The sequence below is a fragment of the Silene latifolia genome, chromosome Y (assembly GCF_048544455.1).
Source record: "Silene latifolia isolate original U9 population chromosome Y, ASM4854445v1, whole genome shotgun sequence".
NCBI classification, from domain to species: Eukaryota; Viridiplantae; Streptophyta; class Magnoliopsida; order Caryophyllales; family Caryophyllaceae; genus Silene; species Silene latifolia.
The window spans coordinates 270,053,937-270,068,746 of record NC_133538.1 but is presented as its reverse complement, the minus strand read 5'-3'; the positions used below and the strand labels follow the sequence as shown (position 1 = coordinate 270,068,746).

The following is a 14,810-nucleotide window of genomic DNA, read 5'->3' as shown; positions in this document are numbered from 1 at the left end:
CTAGCATCTTCATCCCAGCCTCTCTAGCTTGGGACTCTTTCAGCAATAAGTTCTTCGACTCGATGAACTCGGAATTTTGGGATTGTTGCTGCTGCGGCACATAGGGAGGTTTTTGATATGGTTGTTTGTGTGGAGGCACATATGTTTGCTGCTGCTGCTGCTGTTGTGGAGGTTGAGTTGGATTCAGGACATTCTGGCTACTCCACCTCAAGTTGGGGTGGACATTCGGCTCATAGTACGTGTTTGTCTGCCTATAGTGTGGAAAGACAGCACAAGACTCAAAGGGGACAGAACAATTCTCTGAGACATGCCCCTCAGCTCCACAACTTCTTCAGACGAAAGGATCGTCTGAAACAAATAAGTAACATGGTACATCCCTCCTTTAGAAGCTCCTCCCAACTCATATTTGTCAAACCTTGCAGTGAGAGGTTCTAGTGCAGCAACAGAGAAAGATTCAGCAGCTCTCCTCTGGTTTCCTCTCGAATTCCCATATTCAGCCTTATGAGTGGCCAAATCATCTATAATCTTCCATCCCTTAGTCTCTCCCATGTTCTCAAAGAAAATCGGCCATTGGTCATGCAGATCCAAAATAGCCCTCTGATCGTCATACAGCCCATTATAGAACTGGTTGCAAAGACTCCATTTTTCGAACCCATGGTGCGGTATGGTTCGCACCAGTTTCTTGAAACGGACCCATGCTTCATGAAAGTTCTCATCAGGCCTCTGTTTAAAGCTCGTTATCTGAGCTCTAATGGCATTAGTATTCAAGGCAGAGAAGTACTTTTTGTAGAATGCCAGGGCTAAGGAATTCCAGTCGGTGATCCCATGAGCGGCTCGATCCAGATCTCTATACCACTCTCTTGCAGCATCACGAAGGGAGAAAATGAACATGGTCTCCTTGATCTGGTCTTGAGTCACACCGGTCGGCGGGGGTATAGAGCAGCAATAATCAATAAAAATCTCCATATGCTTGGCTGCATCTTCATTTGCAGCTCCCCCGAACTGGTTTCTCTCAACCAGGTTAATATAGGAAGGCTTTGCCTAGAATTTTCTCGCCTCCCCAGGTAGTTCGAATCCTTTGTAGAGATTCGCAGTTCGGCTTCCCTGAGTGACTAGCAATGGTTGCTTCTTCAGCCATGACTGGAATTTCTGGAGAAGTGACTGTCTCAGCTGAAGAAATTGAAGCAGGAGATGTAGGTGGATCTTCTTCGAACAAAACGTTCTCGTAGTAGCTTGACAGAGTACTCAGCTCTTCCTCTGTCGGTAATACTCTTTGTGATCGTCTCAACTCGCGCAAGGATTTCTCGATCTCGGGATTATGGTATTAGTTCACCACCCCGTGACTGCGCATAAGAAGAAACTACAAAAAGAATATAAGAAAAGTTTAAGGAACGGATGTCCCTTAAACTACGAAAGACTAAATAAAAACAACTAAAAATTAGAACAATTGCCTCCCCAGCAACGGCGCCAAAATTTGATACCCGTCGTGAGGTGTCAAAAATAAATTTATAATCTCCAACTACAACTATAGCTAGCGGCAATGGGTCGAACTACGAGAGGCGGATTTAATTTCTAGTTGTTTAAATTCGGTCTAAGGTAACAATAAAGTGGGGGTTGATAGGATTTGGTCTACAACTAATAGCAGATAAAAGAAATGTAAGCTAATGAAATATATGAAATCAAGTATAAAAAGAGGTACTAGGATGGTCTGCTTCGTTATAGTTTCGGCGACATACTAAACAGTCTAAATTAAACACATGAGGCGGAAATAAAGAGGTCCTCTCGGTCCACTCTTAACAAATAGCATCTTTCGATCTCGCTATAGGTCCCTAATATCACTAATACTAACTTTCGTCCTGAAAAGTGACTACGGTCTAAACTTTACCTATCTTTCGATCTCAGCATAGTTTAGTCATTTTAATTGGTGATCTAACAACTGTCCCTATCTCTCGATCAAATGGGTCAGTCATATATTAAGCATTCAACTAGTCGTGTGCACTCGATTCGTCGAATAAAGAATTAAAACAATTAAAACGAAAATAAAACCTCACGTGGTCAGTCGATCGACCAGGTATGGCAGTCGATCGACTGACACGCGATTCAGGCCGTGTTCATTATATTGCCGCCTATACTATAATTCCCCTACATCCTAGCACAAACTATTTAGCTACTCATGCTAAGGGCGATAACAGCAATAAAAGTAATAAGATAGACAGAAGAATTCATACTTGAAACGGTAAAATAAACAATTAACAAAAGATGGCAATTCGGCTTGGGAACTGATCTAGCAATTCGACAACTATGAACAAAAATAAAATAACAGAATAAAACCAGAGAGTACCGTGTGAATTGCGAAGGAAAAGAACAAAGCCGAATGGCAAAGTGAATTGTATTCAATACCGAAAGTAATCTCGAACCCTAATTATTTCTAAAGAACTATATGTAAAACTTTATGTAAATTTCTGAATGATTCTCTGTCAAACTAGGTTACGTTATATAGAAAGTATACGTAACATAATTCCTAAACCTAATAACTCATGGGCTTGATAAATCTCGATCTTTTAATTCTCGTCTGGGATAGCGGCTTGGTCGATCGACTAAGAGTGGCGGTCGATCGACTGAGTAGCAGTGTACAATAGCCTCTGGAACCCAATGGTTGGTCGATCGACTGAAGGTAGTGGTCGATCGACTGCTTTAGCTGCTACTTGACTTCTATAATCTCGTGGATTTGTCTTTTGGGCCTTGGATTGTGCACCAAGCTCGTTCCTTAAGCGAATACTTCACGTCCAATGCAATGCAGGATACTCGGGGACGGATTTAGCTCGATTTCCGCTGGATTCTTCACATTTCTGCAATAATGTACAAAAATGCGGAAGTAGACGGGAATAGGGAGAAATGTAGCATAAACTACATGAATGAGTTCTGAAAAGCGTGTAAAATGGGATGTAAAACATCATATGAAAGACACGCATCAAACTTCCCCAAACCAAATCCTTGTTTGTCCCCAAGCAAGAACTAGACTCGACCTAATGACCTAATGGAACGAGTTCAATCTCAAAGCGAATTACAACATGTAAAGCCTAAACCAATTTAATGGAATAACTAACAATCAATTAGTAATGCGAATCATGCAAACGAGTTATAAGGTCGTTAAAAACTGCTGAACCGTCAACCATAGAGACTTATCAAATTGGACTCTCACGGGTCGCTCATATCACACATAAGCACAGTTGAATATATAAGAGGATAGAAAGAATTCATTTTGTAAAGACTTTCACCTAATTACGACCTATAAGAACATGCCTACAGTCTAATATGAAAATAATCTCTACAACCGTACACGCATTCCAACCAAACAGATGACCATGACACATGCCGAGGTATATATGGATATGTGAGGTATGGGTAAGAAGAGGCAAAACATTTTATGGAAATGAGGAGGTACAGGTGATCAAGCTAGTACCAAAACGGAACCATATGGCTACATCCAACTTCTTGCTCAAAATCAAATGAAACGGTGCTATAGCAAGCCCAACTCTCACAATCTCCAGGTATAAAAGTAATCAACTAACTCCCCATAGGATATGAATAATACATGGGAGCAAAAATCGCCATAAGATAAAGCTTGAATTATGCGAAATTGATTTCTTTTCTTTCTCTCGAACCTCAGTCGATCGACCTATGATGCCAGTCGATCGACTACTTCAACAGTATAGAACCTCTCTTTTTTTTTTCTTTTTTCGAATTTTTTTTCCTTTCCTTTCTTTCATTTCATCTTCCCAACAAAATCTCAAATAAGAGCAATTGGCTACCAAAAAAAAAACGAAGTAACAATCCCAAGAACATGGACTATTAGCTTGACGAAGGACAGGCTACATGTAGGATGTAGTAATGGGACAAAAAGGCTATTTTTGGCAGTGTGGAGCTTATGGGCAAAACGAAAAAAGGGAAACCTCTACCACATGTGTCAACTAACCACAAACCGAATGCATACAGGTATTAAGCAGATTAAGTTCATATTTATGCAAATTGATTTGACATGTCTCATAAGGAGTTCTACTCACATCCTAGATAAACTGGTCATAGATGTCACCAGTTATAGGCTCTAAATCTCAGAAATATGATGTAGTTTGCCAACTTTCAAAGTCAAGTCTCAAGTTCAGCAATAAATTTAACGAAAACTCGTAGATATGCACTTATATGATTCTACTAATAACATGTGAATCAAGCAAGGCTTAGGCATAAACAAATGCAAATGCAATATCATCCTTGAAATACTACCATTCCGACTCGACCCATATGCTAAAATAAACGTGCATTTTATTTGAAATTTTTTGAATTTTTTGAATTTTTTTGGATTTTTGAATTTTTGGTATACATATATAAAATGAAATAAACTATGCAAAACAGAATGTAAACGTGAATGCAAGTAAATGATATGCGACGCAAAACCCTTCCCCAAACCAAATCGCACAATGTCCCCATTGTGCAAAATCATGTAATGAAGAAAAGAGAAATGGGAATTTGCGAGAAAATAAACAAATAAAAATGACATGAAGTGGAACTCGGGAACTCACAAGACTTTGAGCGCAGCAAAGGAAACCTCCCCAAACCAGCGTAAGCTAGGAGGTTTCAGTAGCTAGCAGTGCTACTAATGAGTGCCTGAAAAGACAAACAAAAAACCACGTATAAATCGAGAAAGCAATGATGAAGCGGTATTATGTGCAAAATTGAGAAAAATAGAAGAAATAAATAAACTGACAGAAGATAAAGTGGAGTAGAAAACTCCCTCAATTCCGCAAATCAACCAAACACAGCAGGGGAGAGGTCGTAAATAGGTACAGTAGTGCAGGTCGGTCGATCGACCACATCACTCAGTCGATCGACCGAGGTGAAAGGAATAGTATCTCCTGGAAACTGCAGACCAGTCGATCGACTATATAGCCCAGTCGATCGACTGACGATACTGCTATAACTTCTTATTTCTTCGTATTTGCTCGATTACTTGAGCTAAGGAGGTCTAAAAACCTGCAAATGCACAATAATACGCGCCCCAAAATTGCGCAAAACCCAAAATAAAGTCTAAAGCGTATAAAATCCTAAGCAAGCAAAATAAAATGCGAAGTTTCGCGCACACAAAAGAAATAAAAAGTGTCTAACAAAAGCAAATAAAATGTTTGGAAAACATGTGATGAACTAGTAGTTGATCATGAACGGCCACGGAATGGCCCAATTCGTCGGCTTCTGGCTACTAGAGGTAGCCTCAACGGTGCTTATCTTATCAGATGCACCCTTCTTAGCATCCACGTCCATATGGCTCAACGGATCCACACTTTCATCATCTCCCTAGTCAATGACCTCTTTAGACTTGTCAGAATCCAAATCGGACTTTCTTGCCTTGACCGACTCGTCATCAACTTCCTCATCAGTGCCATAGCTAAGGCAACCAAGACATCCTTGTGAAATGATTGGCTTCTTCGCAGCTAGGGTGACTTGCAGCTCTTTCTTCCCCAAACCAGCTCCTGCAGTATTAGAAATAGACAAATCTTCCTCCAATTGGCTCCCAATCTGGGGCGGAGGGGTTACAAAAGGAATAGAGATAGGCATATCAGGAAGCACAAAGTACGATTTCTTGTCAGAAACCGTATTACAAGTCACAGGCTACATGGGGTCCTTTTTTTTAGCCGGCTGGGCAAATACAATAGAATGCTTGCCCACTTTGAAGGTCAAGGTTCCTAAACCGACATCTATGACTACACCAACAGTGTGCAGAAATGGCCTACCCAAAATAATGGGAATATGGGTATCCTCAGGCATGTCAAGTACAACGAAGTCGACGGGGAAGAAAAACTTCCCTATTTACACGGGGATGTCTTCTAAGACTCCTATTGGTTGGACCGCAGATCGGTCAGCCATCTGTACTGTCATGTCTGTCACTGCGAACCTAGTTAATTTGAGCTTCCTAGCAAGACTCAAGGGCATGACGCTAATGCTAGGTCCTAGGTCACATAATGCCTTCTCAATAGAGAAGGTACCTATATTACAAGGAACAGAAAAGCTACCCGGGTCCTCTAGCTTATGGGGTACAGTGTGAGACAAATAAGAGCATGACTCTTTGCTTAATGCGACGGTATGCACATTTTCAAGTGACTTTTTCTTAGACAAGAGTTGTTTTATGAATTTAGTATTGGCAGGCACTTTATTAACTAACTCAAGGAAAGGCACTTGTACATTCAAGCTACGAATAACTTTTTCAAATTTATTGAAAGATACCTGTTCCTTCGTCGGCACTAGTCTTTCCGGATATGAAGCTGTAAGAAGTAGCTTAGCCCTCTCCTCTAAATCACGCATGCCGGTATCCGTGGACTTAGGCTGGAAGTCCACTACTTTCTCCTTGTTGAAGCTTGAACCCTCTTCACACCGTCTCAAATGTGAACCATTGATCGACATCGGTCGTATTGAGCCGGATCGACCCATCAAAGACTCGGTCTTTCCCAATATTTTCGAGACCGTCGTGCCCCAAACAAATGATCCCTCAAGTTGTCGGGCATCGGAGGACGAAAAATCTCACTATCGCCAGCCGATCTCGCCGATCGACCAGTGATGTCGATCGATCGATCGAGTTGAACAGACCGAAGCTTCAGAACCCGCACTTCGCCGATCGATCGGCCATGTATGTCGATCGATCGATATACCCGTAGACGCCTTTTTCTTTACTTTGCTCGTTCCAGCTTTGTTTTGACTCGGTTTTGCCTCATCTTTTGCAGCATCATCCTCAACCATAGCAGGCCCCTACAGGGTGGACCCACTCCTCAAAGTTATGGCATTTAGGGTCTCTTTCTGGTCAGTTTGAGTCGGTAAGTGTCCTGGAGCTCGAGTGGTACTCTTGCTAGCCAATTGAGCAATTTGGCTCTCTAGCATCTTCATCCCAGCCTCTCTAGCTTGGGACTCTTTCAGCAATAATTTCTTCAACTCGATGAACTCGGAATTTTGGGATTGTTGCTGCTGCGGCACATAAGGAGGTTTTTGATATGGATGTTTGTGTGGAGGCACATATGTTTGCTGCTGCTGCTGCTGTTGTGGAGGTTGAGTTGGATTCAGGACATTCTGGCTACTCCACCTCAAGTTGGGGTGGACATTCGGCTCATAGTACGTGTTTGTCTGCCTATAGTGTGGAAAGGCAGCACAAGACTCAAAGGGGACAGAACAATTCTCTGAGACATGCCCTCGGCTCATTAACTTCTTCGACGAAAGGATCGTCTCAAAACAGCGTTAACATGGTGCATCCCTCCTTTAGAAGCTCCTCCCAACTCATATTTGTCAAACCTTGCAAAGAGAGCTTCTAGTGCGAGAACAGAGAAAGATTCAGCAGCCTCTCCTCTCCGGTTTCCTCTCGAATTCCCATATTCAGCCTTATGAGTGGCCAAATCATCTATAATCTTCCATCCCTTAGTCTCTCCCATGTTCTCAAAGAAATCGGCCATTGGTCGAAAGATCCAAAATAGCCCTCGATCGTCATACAGACCCATCATAGAATCAAGGTTGCAAAGACTCCATTTTTCGAACCCATGGTGCGGTATGGTTCGCACCAGTTTCTTGAAACGGACCCATGCTTCATGAAAGTTCTCATCAAGCCTCTGTTTAAAGCTCGTTATCTGAGCTCTAATGGCATTAGTCTTCGAGGCAGAGAAGTACTTTTGTAGAATGCCAGGATTAAGGAATTCCAGTCGGTGATCCCATGAGCGGCTCAATCCAGATCTCTATACCACTCTCTTGCAAAGATCACGAAGGAGAAAATGAACATGGTCTCCTTGATCCGGTCTTGAGTCACACCGGTCGGCGGGGGTATAGAGCAAAGAATAATCAATAAAAATCTCCATATGCTTGGCTGCATCTTCATTTGCGCTCCCCGAATCGGTTTCTCTCAACCAGGTTAATAAAGGAAGGCTTTGCCTCGAATTTTCTCGCCTCCCGGTAGTTCGAATCCTTTGTAGAGATTCGCACCGTCGGCTCCGAGTGACTAGCAATGGTTGCTTCTTCACCATGACTGGAATTTCTGAGAAGTGACTGCCTCACCAAGAAATTGAAGCAGGAGATGTAGGTGGATCTTCTTCGAACAGAACGTTCTCGTAGTAGCTTGACAGAGTACTCGCTCTTCCTCTCCTGCTTCGGTAATACCCTTTGTGATCGTCTCAACTCGCGCAAGGATTTCTCGATCTCGTGGATTGAATGGTATTAGTTCACCACCCCACGTGACCTCGCGCATAAGAAGAAACTACAAAAAGAATATAAGAAAGGTTTAAGGAACTAAGTCCCTTAAACTACGTAAAGACTAAATAAAAACAACTAAAAATTAGAACAATTGCCTCCCAAGAATCGGCGCCAAAATTTGATACCCGTCGTGAGGTGTCAAAAATAAATTTATAATCTCCAACTACAACTATAGCTACCGGGCAATCGGGTCGAACCACGAGAGGCGTATTTAATTTCTAGTTGTTTAAATTTGGTCTAAGGTAACAATAAAGTGGGGGTTGATAGGATTTGGTCTATAACTAATAGCAAGAAAAAGAAATGTAAGCTAATGAAATATATGAAATCAAGTATAAAAAGAGGTACTAGGATGGTCGGTTCGTTATAGTTTCGGCGGCAAAGATACTAAACAGTCTAAATCAAACACATGAGGCGGGAAATAAAGAGGTCCTCTCGGTCCACTCTTAACAAATAGCATCTTTCGATATCGCTATAGGTCCCTAATATCACTAATACTAACTTTCGTCCTGAAAAGTGACTACGGTCTAAACTTTACCTATCTTTCGATCTCAGCATAGTTTAGTCATTTTAATTGGTGATCTAACAACTGTCCCTATCTCTCGATCAAATGGGTCAGTCATATATTAAGCATTCAACTAGTCGTGTGCACTCGATTCGTCGAATAAAGAATTAAAACAATTAAAACGAAAATAAAACCTCACGTGGTCAGTCGATCGACCAGGTATGGCAGTCGATCGACTGACACGCGATTCAGGCCGTGTTCATTATATTGCCGCCTACACTATAATTCCCCTACATCCTAGCACAAACTCTTTAGCTACTCATGCTAAGGGCGATAACAGCAACAAAACTAATAAGATAGACAGAAGAATTCATGCTTGAAACGGTAAAATAAACAATTAACAATAGATGGCAATTCGGCTTGGGAACTGATCTAGCAATTCGACAACTATGAACGAAAATAAAATAACAGAATAAAACCAGTGAGTACCGTGTGAATTGTGAAGGAAAAGAACAAAACCGATTGGCAAAGTGAATTGTATTCAATACCGAAAGTAATCTCGAACCCTAATTATTTCTAAAGAACTATATGTAAAACTTTATGTAAATTTCTGAATCATTCTCTGTCGAACTAGGTTACGTTATATAGAAAGTATACGTAACATAATTCCTAAACCTAATAACTCATGGGCTTGATAAATCTCGATCTTTTAATTCTCGTCCGGGATAGCGGCTTGGTCGATCGACTAAGAGTGGCGGTCGATCGACTGAGTAGCAGTGTACAGTAGCCTCTGGAACCCGATGGTTGGTCGATCGACTGAAGGTAGTGGTCGATCGACTGCTTTAGCTGCTACTTGACTTCTATAATCTCGTGGATTTGTCTTTTGGGCCTTGGATTGTGCACCAAGCTCGTTCCTTAAGCGAATACTTCACGTCCAATGCAATGCAGGATACTCGGGGACGGATTTAGCTCGATTTCCGCTGGATTCTTCACATTTCTGTAATAATGTACAAAAATGCGGAAGTAGACGGGAATAGGGAGAAATGTAGCATAAACTACATGAATGAGTTCTGAAATGCGTGTAAAATGGGATGTAAAACATCATATGAAAGACACGCATCAAACTTCCCCAAACCAACCCCTTGTTTGTCCCCAAGCAAGAACTAGACTCGATCTAATGACCTAATGGAACGAGTTCAATCTCAGAGCGAATTACAACATGTAAAGCCTAAACCAATTTAATGGAATAACTAACAATCAATTAGTAATGCGAATCATGCAAACGAGTTATAAGGTCGTTAAAAACTGCTGAACCGTCAACCATAGAGACTTATCAAATTGGACTCTCACGGGTCGCTCATATCACACATAAGCACAGGTGAATATATAAGAGGATAGAAAGAATTCATTTTGTAAAGACTCTCACCTAACTACGACCTATAAGAACATGCCTACAGTCTAATATGAAAATAATCTCTACAACCGTACATATGCATTCCAACCAAACAGATGACCAAGACACATGCCGAGGTATATATGGATATGTGAGGTATGAGTAAGAAGAGGCAAAACATTTTATGGAAATGAGGAGGTACAGGTGATCAAGCTAGTACCAAAACGGAACCATATGGCAACATCCAACTTCTTGCTCAAAATCAAATGAAACGGTGCTATAGCAAGCCCAACTCTCACAATCTCCAGGTATAAAAGTAATCAACTAACTCCCCATAGGATATGAATAATACATGGGAGCAATAATCGCCATAAGATAAAGCTTGAATTATGCGAAATTGATTTCTTTTCTTTCTCTCGAACCTCAGTCGATCGACCTATGATGCCAGTCGATCGACTACTTCAACAGTATAGAACCTCTCTTTTTTTTTCTTTTTTCGAATTTTTTTTCCTTTCCTTTCTTTCATTTCATCTTCCCAACAAAACCTCAAATAAGAGAAATTGGCTACCAAAAAAAAAACGAAGTAACAATCCCAAAAACATGGACTATTAGCTTGACGAAGGACAGGCTACATGTAGGATGTAGTAATGGGACAAAAAGGCTATTTTTGGCAGTGTGGAGCTTATGGGCAAAACGAAAAAAAGGGAAACCTCTACCACATGTGTCAACTAACCACAAACCGAATGCATACAGGTATTAAGCAGATTAAGTTCATATTTATGCAAATTGATTTGACATGTCTCATAAGGAGTTTAACTCACATCCTAGATAAACTGGTCATAGATGTCACCAGTTATAGGCTCTAAATCTCAGAAATATGATGTAGTTTGCCAACTTTCAAAGTCAAATCTCAAGTTCAGCAATAAATTTAACGAAAACTCGTAGATATGCACTTATATGATTCTACTAATAACATGTGAATCAAGCAAGGCTTAGGCATAAACAAATGCAAATGCAATATCATCCTTGAAATACTACCTTTCCGACTCGACCCATATGCTAAAATAAACGTGCATTTTATTTGAAATTTTTTGAAATTTTTCAATTTTTTTGGATTTTTGAATTTTTGGTATACATATATAAAATGAAATAAACAATGCAAAACAGAATGTAAACGTGAATGCAAGCAAATGATATGCGACGCAAAACCCTTCCCCAAACCAAATCGCACAATGTCCCCATTGTGCAAAATCATGTAATGAAGAAAAGAGAAATGGGAATTTGCGAGAAAATAAACAAATAAAAATGACATGAAGTGGAACTCGAACTCACAAGACTTTGAGCGCAAAGAAAGGAAACCTCCCAAACCAAATGTAAGCTAGGAGGTTTCAGTAGCTAGCAGTGCTACTAATGAGTGCCTGAAAAGACAAACAAAAAACCACGTATAAATCGAGAAAGCAATGATGAAGCGGTATTATGTGCAAAATTGAGAAAAATAGAAGAAATAAATAAAATGACAGAAGATAAAGTGGAGTAGAAAACTCCCTCAATTCCGCAAATCAACCAAACACAGCAGGGGAGAGGTCGTAAACAGGTACAGCAGTGCAGGTCGGTCGATCGACCACATCACTCAGTCGATCGACCGAGGTGAAAGGAAACAAGAGCTCCCGAAACTGCACTACGATCGACTATATAGCCCACGATCGACACGACGATATCGCTATAACTTCTTATTTCTTCGTATTTGCTCGATTACTTGAGCTAAGGAGGTCTAAAAACCTGTAAATGCACAATAATACGCGCCCCAAAATTGCGCAAAACCCAAAATAAAGTCTAAAGCGTATAAAATCCTAAGCAAGCAAAATAAAATGCGAAGTTTCGCGCACAAAAAAGCAATAAAAAGTGTCTAACAAAAGCAAATAAAATGTTTGGAAAACATGTGATGAACTAGTAGTTGATCAAGAACGGCCACGGAATGGCCCAATTCGTCGGCTTCTGGCTACTAGAGGTAGCCTCAACGGTGCTTATCTTATCAGCTGCACCCTTCTTAGCATCGACGTCGATATGGCTCAACGGATCAACACTTTCATCATCTCCCCAGTCAATGACCTCTTCAGACTTGTCAGAATCCAAATCGGACTTTCTTGCCTTGACCGACTCATCATCAGCTTCCTCATCAGTGCCATTGCTAAGGCAACCAAGACATCCTCGTGAAATGATTGGCTTCTTCGCAGCTAGGGTGACTTGCAGCTCTTCCTTCCCAAACCAAATCCCGCAGATCGTAAATAGACAAATCTTCCTCCAATTGGCTCCCAATCTGGGGCGGAGGGGTTACAAAAGGAATAGAGATAGGCATATCGGGAAGACAAAGTACGATTTCTTGTCGAAACCGTATTACAAGTCACAGCCACATGGGGTCCTTTTTCTTAGCCTACTGGCAAAGACAATAGAATGCTTGCCCACTTTGAAGGTCAAGGTTCCTAAACCGACATCTATGACTCGCACCAAAGGTGTGCGAAAATGGCCTACCCAAAATAATGGGAATATGGGCATCCTCAGGCATGTCAAGTACAACGAAGTCGACGGGGAAGAAAAACTTCCCTATTTACACGGCGATGTCTTCTAAGACTCCTATTGGCTGGACCGCAGATCGGTCAGCCATCTGTACTGTCATGTCTGTCACTGCGAACCTAGTTAATTTGAGCTTCCTAGCAAGACTCAAGGGCATGATGCTAATGCTAGGTCCTAGGTCACACAATGCCTTCTCAATAGAGAAGGTACCTATATTACAAGGAACAGAAAAGTTACCCGGGTCCTCTAGCTTATGGGGTGCAGTGTGAGATAAATAAGAGCATGACTCTTTGGTTAATGCGAAGGTATGCACATTTTCAAGTGACTTTTTCTTAGACAAGAGTTGTTTCATGAATTTAGTATTGGCAGGCACTTTATTAACTAACTCTAGGAAAGGCACTTGTACATTCAAGCCGCGAATAACTTTTTCAAATTTATTGAAAGATACCTGTTCCTTCGTCGTCACTAGTCTTTCCGGATATGGGGCTGTAAGAAGTAGCTTAGCCCTCTCCTCTAAATCGCGCATGCCGGTATCCGTGGACTTAGGCTGGTAGTCCACTACTTTCTCCTTGTTGAAGCTTGAACCCTCTTCAGACCGTCTAAAATGTGAACAATTGATCGACATCGGGTCGTACTTCGGAGCCGGGACTGACCCATCAAAGACTCGGTCTTTCCCAATATTTTCGGGACTGTCGTGCCCCGAAACAAATGATCCCTCAAGTTGTCGGGCATCGGAGGACGAAAAGCTCACTATCAGCAGCGATATCAGTCGATCGACCAGTGATGTCAGTCGATCGACTGAGTTGAACAGGACCAGAAGCTTCTGTAACCCGCACTTCAGTAGATCGACCGGGTATGTCAGTCGATCGAATGATATACCTGGTAGACTCCTTTTTCTTTCCTTTGCTCATTCCAGCTTTGTTTTGACTCGGTTTTGCCTCATCTTTTGCAGCATCATCCTCGACCATAGCAGGCCCCTCCAGGGTGGACCCACTCCTCAAAGTTATGGCATTTAGGGTCTCTTTATGGTCAGTTTGAGTCGGTAAGTGTCCCGGAGCTCGAGTGGTACTCTTGCTAGCCAATTGAGCAATTTAGCTGTCTAGCATCTTCATCCCGGCCTCTCTAGCTTGGGACTCTTTCAGCAATAAGTTCTTCAACTCGGTGAACTCGGAATTTTGGGATTGTTGCTGCTGCGGCACATAGGGAGGTTTTTGATATGGTTGTTTGTGTGGAGGCACATATGTTTGCTGCTGCTGCTGCTGTTGTGGAGGTTGAGTCGGATTCAGGAAATTCTTGCTACTCCACCTCAAGTTGGGGTGGACATTCGGCTCATAGTACGTGTTTGTCTGCCTATAGTATTGAAAGGCAGCACAAGATTCAAAGGGGACATAACAATTCTCTGAGACATGCCCCTCAGCTCCACATCTTCTACAGACGAAAGGACCGTCTGAAACAGCGTTAACAAGGTACATCCCTCCTTTAGAAGCTCCTCCCAACTCATATTTATCAAACCTTGTAGTGAGAGCTTCTAGTGCAGCAACTGAGGAAGATTCAGCAGCTCTCCTCTGGTTTCCTCTCGAATTCCCATATTGAGCCTTATGAGTGGCCAAATCATCTATAATCTTCCATCCCTTAGTCTCTCCCATGTTCTCAGCAAATCGGCCATTGGCTGCAGCATCCAAAATAGCCCTCTGATCGTCATACAGCCCATTATATAACTGGTTGCAAAGACTCCATTTTTCGAACCCATGGTGCGGTATGGTTCGCACCAGTTTCTTGAAACGGACCCATGCTTCATGAAAGTTCTCATCAGGCCCCTGTTTAAAGCTCGTTATCTCAGCTCTAATGGCATTAGTCTTCGAGGCGGAGAATTACTTTTTGTAGAATGCCAGGGCTAAGGAATTCCAGTCGGTGATCCCATGAACGGCTCGATCCAGATCTCTATACCACTCTCTTGCAGCATCACGAAGGGAGAAAATGAACATGGTCTCCTTGATCTGGTCTTGGGTCACACAGGTCGGCGGGGTTAAAGAGAAGCAATAATCAAGAAAAATCTCCATATGCTTGGCTGCA

At 41.8% G+C, this 14,810-nt stretch overlaps 3 non-coding genes across 3 annotated transcripts; all 3 read left to right on the top strand.

Moving 5' to 3' along the window:
* The first annotated feature begins 649 nt into the window (after positions 1 to 649).
* Positions 650 to 756, top strand: LOC141635867 (small nucleolar RNA R71). The gene has a single exon (XR_012540522.1). It is a non-coding gene; the product is annotated as a small nucleolar RNA R71 (small nucleolar RNA).
* Positions 757 to 7,563: 6,807 nt separating this feature from the next.
* On the top strand, positions 7,564 to 7,670 carry LOC141636001 (small nucleolar RNA R71). The gene has a single exon (XR_012540647.1). It is a non-coding gene; the product is annotated as a small nucleolar RNA R71 (small nucleolar RNA).
* Positions 7,671 to 14,480: 6,810 nt separating this feature from the next.
* LOC141636143 (small nucleolar RNA R71) lies at positions 14,481 to 14,587 on the top strand. Its single transcript, XR_012540775.1, has one exon. It is a non-coding gene; the product is annotated as a small nucleolar RNA R71 (small nucleolar RNA).
* Positions 14,588 to 14,810: the final 223 nt, after the last annotated feature.